We start from the raw sequence: 17,788 nt of genomic DNA on the forward strand, positions 1-17,788 counted from the left end.
GCCAGGCATTTTGGCTATTTGAAAATGCTACACTTGATTCACCGATAGTTTTGGTGGCCAGGTTTGAAAAAGGACATAAAAAACTATGTCAAAAGCTGTGCAGTATGTGTCACCATGAAAATAATTCCAGGGAAACCCCCTGGGCTATTGCAGCCCATTGCAGACCCTTCCCAGCCATGGGAAGAGATTGCCATGGATTTTGTAATTGAGTTACCTGAAAGCAAAAGACATACAGTAATATGGACCGTGATTGATCTTTTTTCAAAGCAGGCTCATTTTTTGTCTGCAAGGGACTCCCTTTGGCCCATAAACTGGCCAATTTTTTTCTAAAACACATTTATAGATTGCATGGCATACCAAAACGCATAATTTCTGACAGGGGGGATGGAGTTTACAGCCATGTTTTGGAGAGGATTTGGGGCAATAATTGATTCATCGCAGGGGTTGTCATCAACTTTTCATCTATCTATGAATGGGGCTGCTGAAAAAGCAAACTCGATAGTGGAGCAATACCTTAGATGCTATCAACAAATGAACTGGACTGATCTCCTCCCTTTCGCTGAGGTGGCTTACAACAACACCATTCATAGCAGCACTGGTTTTAAGATCACTACAGGGAAGGAATCCAACCCAATACCTGAATATCCTCAAGGACCCTTTACCTCCCACACTCTTGATCAATGGCTGGCGGGGTGGGTGAAAGTATGGGACAAAATGAAAATTGTGCTGAAGAAAGCATCGGAGACTTACAAAAAACAAGCTGATAAGAAAAGGTTTCCCCAGAGATCGTTCCATGTTGGGGAAAAAGTTTAATTATTCACAAAATATCTGCGACTCAAATTGCATAGTAAGAAATTGGGACCAAAATACCTAGGTCCTTTCCCCATTGTCAGAATTATAAACCCAGAATTGAAACTCCCACGACTCCTAGGAAAAATTCACCCTATGTTTCATTGTATTTTATTAAAACCTTTCTGGGGCTCCACTTTATGACCTCCTCACAAGAAAGCACCTGGTCCCCTAGTGGTAGCTGGACAAACACATTATGAAGTAAAACATATACCTGATTCTAGAATTTTTAAGGGAAAGTTACAGTATTTAGTACAGTGGAAGGGATACCCATTATCAGATGCCACTTAGGTGAAAGCTGATGATGTGAAAGCTGACAAGCTCATCAGTAAATTCTATGACAAACACCCCAACAAGCTTTTGCTTTTAACGTGACTTTCTATTCTTTTAGAGTTCAGATGTAGAAGGTGGAATGGGGTAAACACCAGAAGGTTTAGCTAGCCATAACAATATAGAAGTGTGGGAACTCAAGGACATGTTCTGATAAGCTTTTGGCAGGCTGAGAGGCTGGAGGGAAAAGCCCAAATTTTGTGCTAATTGGGGAATGTGATTTATGACAGCTCTTGTGGGTTGGGAATTGCAATTTGTTACTTTGTATCTGGGAGGAGGGAATATGATTCTTGGATTCAACTATGTAAGTCCCGATACTTTTGTTTCCCAATAAAATGTTCTTTAAGGAAGAAATCTTGCCTTGAAGTTCTTTTAACTGGTTTCATCTATCGGAACTGTGACAAAGAAAACTGTATCACTTATACATCTGTAACATCCTCAAGAGAAAAACGGTCAAAGTTAGGCACTAAGAAGAAAAGAACCTGTAACTTGAAAAAATATGAAGAAAAGGAAGGAACATCATGGAGCCAATACTGGCTCATGGCATAAGACCAAGACAACCAAATAGCCAAAAATGAATGAACTTTTTCTTCTAAAGGAAGCAAAGTAAAATAACCCTATTTCCCACCTATAGTAAATATGAGGCTCTTGAATGGGACTTACAAAAAGAAATAGAAAACAGAATTTTCTGTTTCTCTTTGAAATTATTTAATTCAACTACAGCCCGCTCCCAGCATTCTTCAGCTAATTCTTCAGCTCCAGTTTTCTTCTAAAGAAATTAAGGACAAGATATTTGTTTCATGTATTTTTGTCACTTTAATTTGTTTTGTCATTCTCTTTCATGTTAGTTTGTATTTTAATGTATAATATTGTTTCTTAATAAAATATCACAAAATAAAACAGGAAATAAATATCACAGAGGGATAAGGACTGGGACTATCATGGGATGACTCAATTGAATTCACAGCAAAACAATGCTTGCTCATAGCATAAACTATTATTTCAGTGTTCAAGCAATTAGTTTTCATTAAAAATAATCTTGATCTATTAAAAAAACATTGAGGTTTTTGCACAAAAATGTACCAAAAAACTCTGTCTTTTTTTGAAGCTGAACCCAAACAAACTACTCAGTGAAGCAACTATCTTCAGGACTGAGTAACAATAAATCACAACCCAATAAATGTGTCAATGTAACTGCTGACAGAAGTGTGCAAGCAGTTAAGGAGGTTAACTCATCAAAGCTTGCTCACTCTTTGCAATTAAATCAAACTGCTTTCTCTATATCTTTGAACAGCCTTAATTCCAATCACTAGGTCTCCAAAAGAGAAATTGCTCACTTACAGTGTTTAGATAGCAGTCTTCTTGCTGGCCCTGTTTATAGATAGTCTGGACTTATTTATAGTAAATTGCTGTGCTAGAAGAAACTTAAATGGAGATGTAACCTTCTTAGGCTTCAAAGAAATGTGTGGTTGATTATTTTATGGCTATACATAATTATTTTCATCTAATAACATATTTCTATGTAGAGAATTGCCATTAATTTGTTGTATGAATTGTAAAGTGATCATAATGTTCCTAAATGTGTCTCCCTGTCCCCCCCCAAACCCATAGCAAAATGATGATTTTACTTATTAAGTTTACATGGCTGCCCAACTTATTCATGGTGACTCCAGGCAGGTTAAAATAAAATAATAAACCCTGCTAGAAAACTCAATAAATTCCAAACTGTTAGTGAGAACAATTAAACTGATCTCTTGAGAGTTTCCATATCACTCTGTTGTTCCTAGGCCAATCTTATGTTTGCAAGGAAGATATTTCACAGGGAAGAAGTCACTACACATAAGGCCCATCTCCCACCAGATGGATCTCCTAAAGAAGGCAACCTGCAACATAACCTGCCTCCCTGCTTTGGTGGGTCAGCTAAATATAAACTGGGAAAAGACAGAAGGCCATGTATGACTTTAAAGGTGACAAACAGTACCTTCAATTGGACCTAGAAGAAAATTGGCAGCCAATGCAACTCCTGCAAGAGAGGTGACACATGTCCAATTCAGAGTTGCACAAAACTATGCAGGAAACCAGATTTTGATCCAACTGAACCTTCCAGATACTTTCAAGGGCAAGCCCATTGCAGAAGTCAAGATGAGAAGTGACCTTGGCATGGGTGACTGTGAGCAGGAAATGTTGATCCAGGAAATGGCATAACTGATACACAATCTGATGCAGTTAAACAAAGGCCCTGCTCGTCATGATTGCCACTGGATCTTCAAGAGCAGTTTAAATGGTCTGCAGAATAAATGGTCTTCCAGAGTAGCAAAAATCTCATCTGTGTGGTTGAATTCAGAAACACTCCTTCAACTCTGCTCCCAATTAATTTTTTTAGAGATATTATCACATCACCAGTGTATTATGCACACTTTCCTGGCCACACTATTTCATATGAGATCCAAAATGTGGTTTAACACAGTCTGTTATAAAGGGGGAAAAAAGCCTTAGTGTGGTATATACTTTTCAGTCTGACAGCGCATTAGATTCCTTTCAATTACTCAGAAAGCATAAGACATTTTATAAAGTGCTTGTAAAGTACAAGCTCTGAGGGAGAATTGAATAAATTCTAGCTCCCTTACCTTTTAATTTATACACCAATTCAATAATTCGGTCTCTTTACTGTTTTAATCATCACTTTGCAATGTTGGTAGATAGCACAGTTCTAACCTCTTCCAGGTTGAAATGAGAAGTGCATTGGACTTCTTTTGTCTAGAAGAACAACTTGTGGTAAATCATCAAACAGTTCTAGTGTTTGCACAACACAACAGTAGGTCATATAAATGGAAAATTAATGGAACCTCAGAGTAGGTATGTTTTATAAATATCTTGGGATGAAGTTCCAGGTTTCCTTATCTTGGACTGCAAATTTCTCTTATTGGGCAATTGTGGCCCAGTGTAGCTCAACAGCTTCTTAAGATTCTTCAAAGGGGGCACATTTTATTCCTTTAACTTGCAATGATTTTCTTTCTAAGGTCATCTCTCAGCTTCTTTATGGTTTTTCAATTTGCACTTTCCAAGTTTAATATCTTGGAAGATGTCCAGTTCAAATTTATACAAGCAATATTAGCAGTTCCAAGATACATCAAGAATGCTGCTTTATGGTTAGAGACAAGTTTGGTTTCTGTGAGTTCCATAGCTTTATTCTATCTCCTTAATTTCTGGTAGAAATTAATTTTCTCTCCTGTGAGTGTGATTCCACTGGTTCTCAGAGGTTTAAATAAACCTGGCTAGTAACAAATTCAAGTCCTCAGGTCTTTCTTTGGAACATCTTTGTTCATTAGAGCTTGAAAATTCCAGGAGTCACCTTAGACAATATATCTGGAATACTGATTTTCTAGCCATTTTTCACAGTTGCAATTTTAGTAGCATCCCTACAATCATGTGATCAAAATTCAGATCCTTAGCAACTGGTTCATACTTATGACTATTGCTGTGTCCCAAGGTCATGTGATCAGCTTTGGCAACCTTTTGACAAGCAAAGTCAATGGGGAAGCCAGATTCACTTAACAACTGGGTTACTAACTTATCAACATCAGTGATTCACATAGTGAATCAGTGGCAAGAAAGGTCATAAAATGGGGCAAAATTCACTTAACAAATGTCTTATTTAGCAACAGAAATGTTGGGCTCAATTGTGATTGTAAGTAGAAGATGTGTTTATCCCATTTTAAAGAATTACCCCAGTAGAACGCATAATGTCTACCCGGCACTGCTCCTTTCTGACTGGGACCCTGACATATTTTTTCAGGATTCTGGGTTATCATTTGTTATATCCTTCCTACCTATTGTTAAGGCTTAGTACAATATTGGTAATTGCCACTGCTATTTGAAGAATAGTTATAGTTATTTATTTTATATATGTGTATTGTATATAATGTCATTACATTTTTAAATTTTTTATTATTAATTACAGATCTATGAATTTTATTATTGTGCTTTTTTGCCCATAGACTGTAGGTTTGATTTGGCATTTGTTTTAAGATTCAGTTGTATTATAACTATATGTTATGTACTAAGTATTCATAATTTAATGTACTTGAAAGCATTATATTGATTATAACTGTCATTTTTTTAATATCTTTTGCATCAGTTCTCTTTTGAGGAAAACAAGCAATATTATATCTACTTCCATTTAATCATGAAGCATGGAGTGTAAACAATATAATTTTACAGAAACAAAATAAGGAAGACTGAAAAAATGAATTATCAGGTTTTCGAGTCTTTGAACAAGACTTTGGATCTTGGAGTTATTTGAACAAACAAAACTTGTTCAAATAGCTTTTATAGGAAATAACCATAGACCATTGTTTATCTTTCTGTTAATCTTTATAAGTTTCAATTTATCTTTACACTAAATAGATTTATTATTTTATGGGGAAGCAAAACATAATAGTGCCTGCTACTTTTTAAGAAGAAAGAGGAGCTAGAAAGAAGAGAACACAGAAATACTGTAACTAAATTTCTTATTCTGTCAAACCAAGAAGAGAACATCTAAATTTCCTATTTTGTCAAAACAGAATCTAAAAACACCTGCTCTGATTACTCTGCTACAAATTGTCATGCCGTAATCAAAGTCCTTAATTGTTAATAAAGGACACTACAAATGGATCTTGATGAATTACCAAACATCTGCCTAAAAGAACAGTTAGGAATATCTCCACGTGGGGGAATTCCATGTTTTGTCACGGTCTTATCTATGGTGGAGCAGTGGGCTAATGCCTCCTTAAGTAACACCAGCTGCCTGCAATTAGTGCAGGTTCGAGTCCCACCAGGCTCAAGGTTGACTCAGCCTTCCATCCTTCCGAGGTAGGTTAAAATGAGGACCCAGATTGTTGGGGGCAATTAAGCTGACTTTGTAATAATGCCGCTTGGGGTGTGTGTGAAAGCTCTAATAAGCAGGCATATACATAGAATGAAGGCTACTGCTAAGTTTGTAAGCCGCCCTGAGTCTTCGGAGAAGGGCGGGATATAAATGGAATTAAAATAAATAAAAAAATAAATTCAAATTTTCAGTTAGATAAGATGTCAGGGAAATCTTTAACTGGAGAAGCCTATAAAACTGACAGAGAGTAACTCAGTTCCTAAAAAAGTTGATCAAGGATAAAAGCTCATTAAACAACAACAACAACTTACCCCACTTCCAAACCTCAATATGACCTGACAAAGCATTTTACTGGGCAAAATCCAAACTGGTGCAGGACTCCATGATAAAATATTATAGAAAATACTATATTAGGGAAATAAATGTATTTACAGTGCACAAACTATAGAAGACATGGTTCCTGTTTTATTTGACAGTCATTTGTATGACTTGTTTTTTAGTTAGAACCGTTCACTAGAATCCTAATATCAATAGTATAAAGAGACTGTCTTATCTTCTTCAGAGGTAATGTAAATGTAATTAGTAGCATTACTGTGATTATTGTTAAGACTGCCAAAATAAGAAATAATGTTTTTAGCCCAGATTGAGGTTGTTTGTAAGAGTGATAAAAATATTAAAATATATATTTTAATGTGTTGAACTACAATAATTGTACTTATTCTATTTTACTGTCTTTGATATGAATATATATATATATATCAAGCCCAAAACACAATATAACATTAAAGAATCACCACTACTTACTTTCTGCAATTTTTTTCTTATTTTAATTAAAACTAAAATTTTGTACGCACAAACATACAAAATCAGTTTACTATAGCAAGTGATAATTTTACTTGGTTTACATTCCATGAAACGTTCATGGACATTAAAATTCAGTAAATGATGCGATAAGTGATAAAATAGACTGCAGGTTTTCTCAATATTTAGCCAAAGAAATAAGAGCTTTTTAGGTATCATCATAACACATTTTATTACATTATCGAAAAAGCTCAATATTATCTATTCTGTCATTAACACTTTCCAAGCTGTCAGATATAACTTTTTCACATCAGCTCAAACTTTTGTTTTTATTTTAGGAGATGCCAGACAATTAACTAAACCTCTGTAGCAAAGAATGTACCTACCACTAAGATGCTGACTAATATCTAAAACAGGGGTGTCAAACTCAATTTCATTGAGGGCCCCATCAGCATTGTGGTTGCCATTGGGGGGCCGGGTGGGTGTGGCCAGGGTGGGCACAACCTACTGGGTGGGTGTGGCTAGAGTGGGTGTGGCCTATTGGTTCGGCATGGCCAGCTCTACTTTGTTTGCATCAAGGGTGCCTATGAGGCCTGCGAAGGAGTAGGACAGATCTGAGGGTCTCTGGCAGAAGGGGGTGGGACTGGGGCAAGTGCTAAGACATGGTCCTCTGGAGGAGCCTCACTGTTTCTCTCAAGCCATGCAAGGGGGGGCTGGATGGTGTCACAGGCTACGCGGAGCTCTGGGCAGCAGAGGTCAAAGGCCCAGCCTGGCCCTCAAGCACCCGCAAACCAAGCCCAGCCCCATTTTCCCAAAGGGGTGCCCAGCTGCACTTACCTTCTCCTCAAGACTGCTGCTCCTGTGCTTACTCTCCTTAGCCAGGTTGCTCATGATGGGTATGAGGGCAAAGTAAGAGGGAGGCCCACTCCCTCTCCATGGGAGGAGACCTGGCTTTGTATCCAAAGCTTCCTTGGCAATAGGATAAAAGATCCCCAAGATAGACCAGGAGAAGGGGGCAAGGGGATGGTGAAAGGTCAGCAAGGCAGGACTAAGGCAGGACTTCCCTCAGGACCTCCCTCTCCTCCCTCTCCTCCCTCCCTCCCTTCCTTCCTTCCTTCCTTCCTTCCTTCCTTCCTTCCTTCCTTCCTTCAAACAGAGTAGTGGGAAATTATTTCAGATGAGGGAGGGAGAAAAACAGGCAAGAAATGCAGCTGGGGAGGTGTCACCCTTTGTGAGGAATGAAGAAATGCACCATCACCTGGAAGTGGCCAGCACATGGCCCTCACCTACTTGGTGGGCTTTGGGGAAGGGGATTCCATGAGCAACATGAGAGTCGACTACCTGCGCAATGCTGTCCTGCCCCCAGCCTGCCTGGTTTCGGCAGGCAGCGGGGCACTCTCCTCACAGCGCTGAGAGGCAGAGTCAGGCAGTGTGAAGCTCGCCAGCTTTGCAGCTTGCTGCCTTCTGAAACTGAGCAGGCTGGGGTCTAGGCAGCATTTCACTTTTCATCAGATTCGCGCCACCCGGCTCAGCTCTTGGTGCTGTGAGGAGAGTGTCCTGCTGCCTGCCGAAATCGAGCAGACTGGGTGTTGAGTGGCATCATGCTTCTTTTTGGATTCATGCCACCTGGCTCAGCCTCTCGACACTGTGAGAACAACACTCCACTGCCTGTCAAAACCTGTCCCCCAGAGCCCATCAAGCCACATATGTGAAGTGCAGTAGGTGAGGGCCATTTGCTGGCCACTTCCAGGTGGTGCATTTCTTCATTCCTCACAAAAGGTGACACCTCCCCAGCATGTGCCCAGGGGGTGGGGCTGACATGGCATGGGCTGGTCCCTAGCTGTTTCCAGATGGCCTTGTGGAGCTAAGACTGAATGCATTTCAGCATAGATGACCACCACAATATTGTACATTGGCTCCTGGGCAGCCTGGGCCGGGGCCAAGGCAGTGGGGGCATTCCCTCACTGTTTCCCAGATGGCTTCACAAGCCACATGAAACCACGTTGCAGGCCGCATTTGACGTGCGGACCTTGTGTTTGTCATGTCTGATCTAAAAGGTATTTTAAACAAAAGATACTATAAACCTCTGGAGAATAGAATACTGATGACAACTTAAGTTTCAAAACAGTTTCTGCAGTTACCAGTCAAAGCAATATCACAACCTAGATATTCCTGTCATTTCTTGTAAATGAGAGAATCTGAAGAATTACACTTTTACATAGTCCCACTGGAGTCCCACTGGATTTTTGTGTGTCAGTACACAGAATCAACAAATCAGAACAATGGAAAAGAGGACACTGTTCCTTCATTCAAAGTTTAAAAAGTGATGGAAAATGTGCTCTAGAGTAAAGAAAGATCTGAGAAGTCAAAACAAATGTCCAAATATTTTTGGATAGGAAAGTGAAGATTGAATTGGATGCTTTCCAAATTAATCTGATGTGAACATGGGGATGCTTGCATACTTTTAAAAAATGTTACCTAAATTTCATGAACAAATTAAAGCTGGTGAAGAAAGAAACCCTTTGTATAATTTTAATTGTTGTTTCTTATTTGTATTTATTTTTATTAGATTTATCTTATTAGATTTATTTTTATAAACTAGATTTGTTTTAGTTTATGTCTTAATATCTTCCTGTTCATTAAAAAGTAAATATTACCTTTTACAAAAAGCAAAGAAGTCCTACCATTGCTATTAATCCTGATCAAATTGCCATCTCCTGCAATTGTCCCTGTCAATTCAAAAATCAAACTTTCAATGACATTTATCATTTCTAATACTAATATTATTAAAGACAACTGATAGAAAAATGCACTCACAGAAGAATTATTAAATAAGAAAATAAGTATAAACATATCGTAAGTATAGCTTTAGTACATTGACAAAGTAACAATATTAATGACAAACAGCAATGGCAAACATACAAATCATAGCAATTCTTCTAATTGTTATATTTTTCTTGCATTTTTCCTTCCTTCTTCCTTTTTATTTCAATTCCATTTTTCTGTGTGAATATGTGAAAAATAATTTAATAAGTAAGAGCCAAAACAAGAAATTAAAAGACGCTTGCTCCTGGGGAGGAAAGCCATGGCAAATCTAGACAGCACACTAAAAAGCAGAGACATCACCCTGTCAACAAAAGTGCATATAGTCAAGGCTATGGTCTTCCCAGTTGCAATGTATGGCAGTGAAAGCTGGACCATAAGAAAGGCTGAACGCCAAATAATTGAAGCCTTTGAACTATGGTGCTGGAGAAGACTCCTGCGAGTCCCTTGGACTGCAAGGCGATCAAACCGGTCAGTCCTAGAGGAGATCAACCCTGACTGCTCTTTAGAAGGCCAGATCCTGAAGCTAAAACTCAAATACTTTGGCCACCTAATGAGAAGGAAGGACTCACTGGAGAAGAGCCTAATGCTGGGAAAGATTGAGGGCAATAGAAGAAGGGGATGACAGAGAATGAGGTGGCTGGATGGAGTCACTGAAGCAGTAGGCGTGAGCTTAAATGGACTCCAGAAGATGGTAGAGGACAGGAAGGCCTGGAGGAACATTGTCCATAGGGTCGCGATGGATCGGACACGACTTCGCAACTAACAACAACAACAAGAGACAAAAAAATCCCTTCTCCCAGATTTTAGGTAACCTTTCAGCTAAATGGAGAAGAATGGGAGATTTTTCCCCCCTGTTTATTAAAAGAAAATGGACATTGTTAAATCAACCTGCCAGGCTGTAAAAAGAGCAATGACAACAATAAAGGTCTGGGAAGACTTACTAGATTCTTTCTACATGTACAGCCAATTCCATAATTCCCTATATTTATTTTTGGTGGTTCTCTTCATAATTAGCTTTAACTTTTCATGTTTTAGTTCCACCTTCCCTCTTAGTTGTAGTTTCTATCTCTGATTAAGTCTAGTTATAACAATTGTGTGGAGGTGACATAATCAAATAAAAGTCATTGCTTGAATTCAAAGGAACCGAAAAATGGCCAGATAGGAAAGATGAATATAAGTCTCTAAAGATGATTTGAGGACTCATCACAGCATTACAAGGGACACGGTGGCTCAGTGGGTTAGGACACTGAGCCTGTCAATCAGAAGGTCGGCAGTTTGGCGGGTCGAATCCCGAGTGCCGTGTAACAGAGTGAGCACCTGTTACTCATCCCAGCTTCTGCCAACCTAGCAGTTTGAAAGCACGTAAAAATGCAAGTAGAAAAATAGGGACCACTATGGTTGGAAGGTAACAGCGTTCCGTGCGCCTTTGGCATCTAGTCATGCCGGCCACATGACCATGGAGACGTCCTCGGACAAGCGCTGGCTCTTTGGCTTTGAAACAGAGATGAGCACCAGCCCCTACAGTCGGAAACGACTAGCACGCATGTGCGGGGGAACCTTTACCTTTTTTTTACAGCATTACAATGACACAACCATATCTACCTTTCATGTCATTTCTGGGTATATGGCTTTTTTCTCTCAGGAATTTTCCATGAAGGATTTCTCCAGTTCCCATATGTAGTTCAGTTTAAATAAGCCCACTGCCCAAGCGTGCTTGGTCAATTTAAGGAATAATTTCCTTCCTTGGGATAAACCATAAGAATAATATCTAACTATTATTTTTCAACAGACAAAAACAATTTTACTTTTCTATCTGTGGTAGAAAAACAATAACTATGCAAATATGGATAGTAGCACACAGCTATAAAAATCATTATAACCAACAATGAGCAATTAAACTTAATGAGATTAATTATTTGGTATTTTGTGCAGAAGCTTTCTCAGAGCTAGAAGTTAGCACAAAAGTTTGCTTGAATTACAGAATATTCCTAAAATCCAGCATATATTTAAGCAAATCATATTTCTATCTCCATGAACAAAATGCCCACAGTATCAATTTCTTCTGTAAAAGTCTAGTGTAGCAGACTTTTATTACTTTTTTCTGACTTTAACCATCCTCTTGTGGGAAGTCAGCCCCCCCAGAGAAGGAAATATTAAAAGGGTGGAAAAATATATTTCCTCAAAGGATCTTAAAGAGGCAGAAAAGCATGCCCAGTTTTTCTTAATAGCTCCAAGTATCCCTTCCCCAAGCAGGGACCAGCTGTGTAGAGATGCAGATGTGAACAATTCAAGAAATTTGAAGCTTTGTCTTAAGAAGACAAAGACACCTAAAATTTACATACCCTGCCCAAATTCTAAGAGTCATCAGCCCCAGCTCCAGGAAAGCAGGATATGACCTTTGGGACATTATAGGATTAACCCATCACCATCAGAATACCAGAAAGGCATGCTCAGACTCAGGTCAAAGTTCATGCCACAGGAACAATTCTAAACAAAAGGCTCCAGAGGGTATAAAAACCTACTCCCTACATGTGCTCAAGCCTTTTTCTGCCAGAGCCATCTTCTTGTCTGGCTCTCCTCTTCAATAAACTAAAACCTTTTTCCTAAAGCAGTCATCATGTTTATTCCCAGCTTGGACTGAACCACAATGAAGACTTTTCTTCCAATACTCTAAAAATTGATATCCTCAAGCTTTGATCTTTCAGTATACTAGTTAATTCCTTTGCTGATGAAACTGCCAGCCACATTCTCTATATTGTCTAAGTTTCTGAGTGATATTCTTATATCCTTTACAGCTCCCAAATTGTCCTTTCCCCTTGTTAGCTATAGGGACTGGAATCCCAGTTAGACAGTTGTGTGGAGAGTAAAGTTTCATGCTTTCCCACTTTCATGTCTTTCTCACAGATAAGACAATTGTCTTTCCTTTAGTGTAAACTTAATTTCTTTACTTTTTTTTCTTGTTGAGTTTCTCCTTTCTGGACTAATCTTTTTATTTTATTTTTCCTAATTATGCCTTCAGGGCAAACTTCTGCTTCTCTCTTTTCCCACGCTTGAATCTATCTCTTTGCCTCCATATATGCACGCAGTCACAGCTTTTTATCTCTTTTCTCATTTGTGCTTCTCTGGTCCTTTAGACAGAGCCCATCCCTTGCTAGGTTCCTGTGTTTGAATTCTTCACTGACTTCATGCTGTCCTACCAAAAGTTTCTTATAGCTTTCTTTATTTTTTTTACCTCTGCTTTACCTTAGCAGTTCCAGTTGTACCTGTACTGCATCTGGTTTCTTCCAGTTACAAACATTTACAACCAAAACCTTAACACCCAAATTAATTTCCTTATTTCTCCTGGCAACTCTTCTTCTAGTTTTTGCAAAACATTAATCCTTTTAATTATTTTCCAACTGTATGGAAGCAACTCCATCCAGCAAGAGACGTCACAGTCTAAATAGGTTCCAGCAGGAAGCAAGTAGGCCATTTTAAATTCTGCTTCTAGTTCTACTTGCTCATTGACCTGTAAATCAGGATTTGCCTTGGTCAAATTCCAAGGGGAAATTAGTCACAATTGTCAAGTCCAGTCTGGAATCAGGAATTCACTCAGCATGCACAAAACATGACTTTAAAAAGAGGCTAAAAGAGAAGCTGTTCCATCAAAGTCTTTCCCTGCTGAGAGGACTTGAAATATAAAAAAAAACTTCTTTCTCCCCACACAAGTGTAACTTAAATTGAGCACTTCTGGTCCCCAATAGCCATTTCTTTCTCTTGCTGTCTTTTTGTGCTAATCTCTGTCCAAGGCTGGGGACTTGCTTCCAATTAAAGGTCCAAATCATCAACATCAGAAAGGCAAAAGTTTTTTCCTGATTGTCTTTCACTGTTACACTGATTATCAGGGGTTTTTTTTAATTGTTAGATTCAGTCATCTATTCACATTTGCTTCAAAGATATATACAAACTATTTAGATCATATCATATATCCTTGTGAATATTGTTACTAGTATGTTTTCTAATTTTAAAATTAAAGTTTTTCATTACTGCATTTTTTTAGAAGTATAATACCACAAAGTAGTTTCAGCACCTTACGTTTTTCTCATAATAGCTTTTAAAGAAGTAATATATGCACATTAATACATACAACAAGTTAGGCTATTTTTTTCCTATTTGTCAAAGTGATGAATTAATTTGGAACAGACTTTTTGTAGTCAATTAATTATTACTCTTTCACCCCAGAGAAATATTCTGAATAAGTAATTACATTTCTTTCTGGAAAGTTTTCCATTTGTTTCTTTCAGCTGCTTTTCTCTGTTAAAAGCAGAAATTTTATAATTGTTAATTTAATGGTTTATATATAAAATCATTACTAGACAATGACTTAACACTCATTGTCCACAACCCTAACAATATTTTTATTTCTTTGTAATAGACATTGATATACCATTTGTTTTATGATTTCTAGACTAATAATGCAACCTTCCATATGTTTCATCATTAGTGATTGTTCAATGAAATTTGTTCCGAAATAATTGTGCATATTATTATAGTCTAAACAGAGAGTGCTCTGAAGTACACTTAGGATTCTCTATAGATTACTACATCATATAATTTATCTGAGTAAAAAAAAAAGAATAATAAAAGACATTGCTGAATTTTATTCATGTTTAGTATGTGCCAAATTGGAGCATGCATGAATCCTTCTATGTATTCTATTTTAACAAAATAACAGAGTTGGAAGGGACCTTGGAGGTCTTCTAGTCCAACTCCCTGCTCAAGTTGAAAGCCCTGTACCATTTCAGACAATTGGTTGTCCAATCTCCTCTTAAAAACTTCCAGTGCTGGAACACCCACAATTTCTGGAGGCAAGTCATTCCATTGATTAATTGTTCTAATTGTCTAGAATATTCAAGGTATTTCAAATGAATGTTGGAAATATAAGTGTAAATATAAGAATATAAGTACTTTTGTTTCTACATGGAGAAACTTCTAGATTTTGTGCTTGAAGTGGAAAAAATGAAAGTTTGATTTTGGGTTTTACTGATTGATTTGTTGTTATAAAAATGGCTAGTTTATATTACTGTTGAAAAGTAAAAAGTTGAGTTTCTGTGTTTATTTTATTTATTTGTTTGTTTGTTTCGATTTATATACCGCCCTTTTCCCGAGGGACTCAGGGCGGTTTACAGGGCAAATTAAAACAGTGCAATGTACAAATTAAAATAAAATTAAATTAATAGCCCCAAAATTTAAAACCTTAAAACACCTCAGTCCAGGCCGGCTAACTCAAATAGCCAAGTTTTTAGGTCCCGGCGAAACGAGCGAAGGTTAAAGCTACTGCAACAGAGGAAGTCAGAAGACAATGCCTTTTCTTTTCTTTTTCACTTCTCCCCCTCACTTTTCTATCCCTTTCCCTTCCCATTGTATCCTACTATTTGCTTTTGTATTTTTGTATTTTATTCTATAATCTGATAAAAATTCTACAAACTGGGAAAATAATAATAATAAAAAAATTATTTTTAGTTCTGGGTTGGTTCCCTTGATTAGTTTTCATCCATTGCTTCTTTTCCTGCTTTCAGATGCTTTGGAAAATAAGTTGATCACTTCTTCTTTGTGGCAGTCCCTTAGATATTAGAACACTGCTATCATATTTTGACAAACACCTAGACCATTTGTGAGCACATACTATATCTGTACAGAATTATATACTAATATATAATGTATATACTAATTATATAATGTATATTATATAATTATATAATATATAATGTATACTAATATATACATGTACATGTATAATATGTACAGAAATATATACTAATATACTTTCTACAACATTCTTACAAGCTCTCCATGTGAATGCTTGAGCCTGCAAAGAACACATACTGATGAAAGGTGACAATAATCAGACATTCATCAAGGAAACTTGAGGGAGCATCAGTTCCTAAACACAAGAATTGTTCTGAGCATTTGTTGAAAATGCAGACAGATTCATATAAAATGTCAGTATCTTTTATTTTTACAATAGGTGATATTAATTTCATATGCTCCCAAAAATAGCTGTTAAGCCGAACTATTTTAAAAGCAAACATGTTTTTGTTTGATGAATTGACTCCAATTTCTAAAGGAGTTGCTGCTTTCTCTGGGGTTTTGTCCCTGTTAAATCTAGTTATGCATCTATTATAAGCTGAAATCAGCATTTTTTTCTACCCCTACTAATATGAACAAAGATGTGCAAATTCATTTGAGATACATCTCTTGTTTAATTAGATACTTATAACCTCTGGTTTTCTTTCATTACAATGGTTCATCAGAACAGATCATTATCACCCCAGAAACCCTAAAGACATGAGTTAACAAGGATAAAATGAGTCGCTTAGGGAAAATTCCTTCTATTAGTATGTTTGATAGTCAATATTGAAAACAAAATCTAATAATCTATTATTCTACCCAGATTTATATTTTAATTGAACAAACTGATTACAAGGTCCAGTTTTCAGAATCTGTAGATAATTCTCTAATGCTTTTAGTAATAAAAGGGTAAATAATACAAAATGCATATTAATAGTTGAAAGATATTTATACTCTTTACCTTGAAAATATTTAATGATAATGTTCCAAATACTTAACCAATTTCAAATTTTAGGTACCATAAAAGCAGATCTTCCAGAAGTTTCTGAGATGAATATTTTATGATGCATTTAAGTGCCAGGCCACAATGTAAAAGAATTTGATTTGCAATAAACTGTAACCTTTGAGCTTAGTTAGAAGTAACTGTCAAAGCAGTGAATAAACACTAAGCATGCAGAAGATGCTCTGAAATGGCACAGCAGCCATTTAGGTACCAGTAGAAAAAGCTGTAGTAATTCTGTAACTGTAGCAATGAATTTCTGAGACAGCTTCTCTGAACACTTTTGATGGCAGTGTAAATCTGAGGATTTACAGGAGCCAGTTTGCAGTGGTGTGTTTGAGTATGTGGATGTGCGTGTATACATAAACACAAACACAAACAGACACCACACACACACACACACACACACACACACACACACACACACACACACACACACACACACACAGACATCTGTTGCACTGGATATTGACAACACTTTTGAAGGGTGGATGTTACCTGAATTGAAATATGAAAATTCCCTGCTATTAGATTTGTCTACTACCACTTTTAACAGTATATAAATAGTGAGCCTAAAGCATTCATGATATAATATAACATTAAGTGAAAGAAGGGAGAATCATAAAATAAAATCATTTTATTGGTAATAAACCTATATGGAAAATCTGTACTCCCACCTGCTTCCAGAAGATTAAAGGCAAGTATGAAATCCAGGGAAAGGCTGTTCCATAGCATGGATCATTTGTTATTTTTACTAAAATAATGTCCAGAACAATTTATATTTCTACTAAAATATAGTTTTTGCCATGTATTATTTCATACTTAAAGGGTAATAATGTGAGTTTCTTACTCACAAATGCAAATTTTATTTAAAAGGCTTACTTTTTTTGTCCACAATAGTTTTAAGGTGAGTAGGTAGCCCCTGAATCTGATATAATGGCAATTTTATATTTTATAAGGAGATAAATCATTTTTTTAGATTAAGCTTAAATCCACCTTCATCTTGAAAGTGTGTGTCTCTCTGTGTGTATGTGTATAGAGTACCTTTTTTATAAAAGTGAAAAGAGAAACATAAAATGTGTCAGGCATTAGAAGGAAAAATATCCATATCCAATAAAAATGGCTTTAGGATATTATTAATATGGTAACTATTTTAAGTAAATGAGCAGCATAATGCTCACTGATTGAAGAAAAATAATGGTCTATAAGCAGGGCTTTTTTTCTCATAGAACGCTCAGAACGGAGTTCCGGCACCTTTTTTGGATAGAACCTTGTAGGGTAGGCAAGGCGGGTTGTATGACATGTGTGAGTTCCAGCACCTTTTTCTTTTACAAAAAAAAGCACTGTCTATAAGCATTGCAATTTTTAAGTAATTGAAATCCTGAAAATCATTGCTTTTTTATTAAGAAGTCTTTCATTTTTACTTCATTTGTCAAGAACTGGATGCCTTTGCTATTATTATTTAATTTTGCCATTTTTATTAGGTGTCCCTTAACATAATG

Source organism: Vipera berus (genome assembly GCF_964194415.1).
Source record: "Vipera berus genome assembly, chromosome: 7".
Classification (NCBI taxonomy): Eukaryota; Metazoa; Chordata; class Lepidosauria; order Squamata; family Viperidae; genus Vipera; species Vipera berus.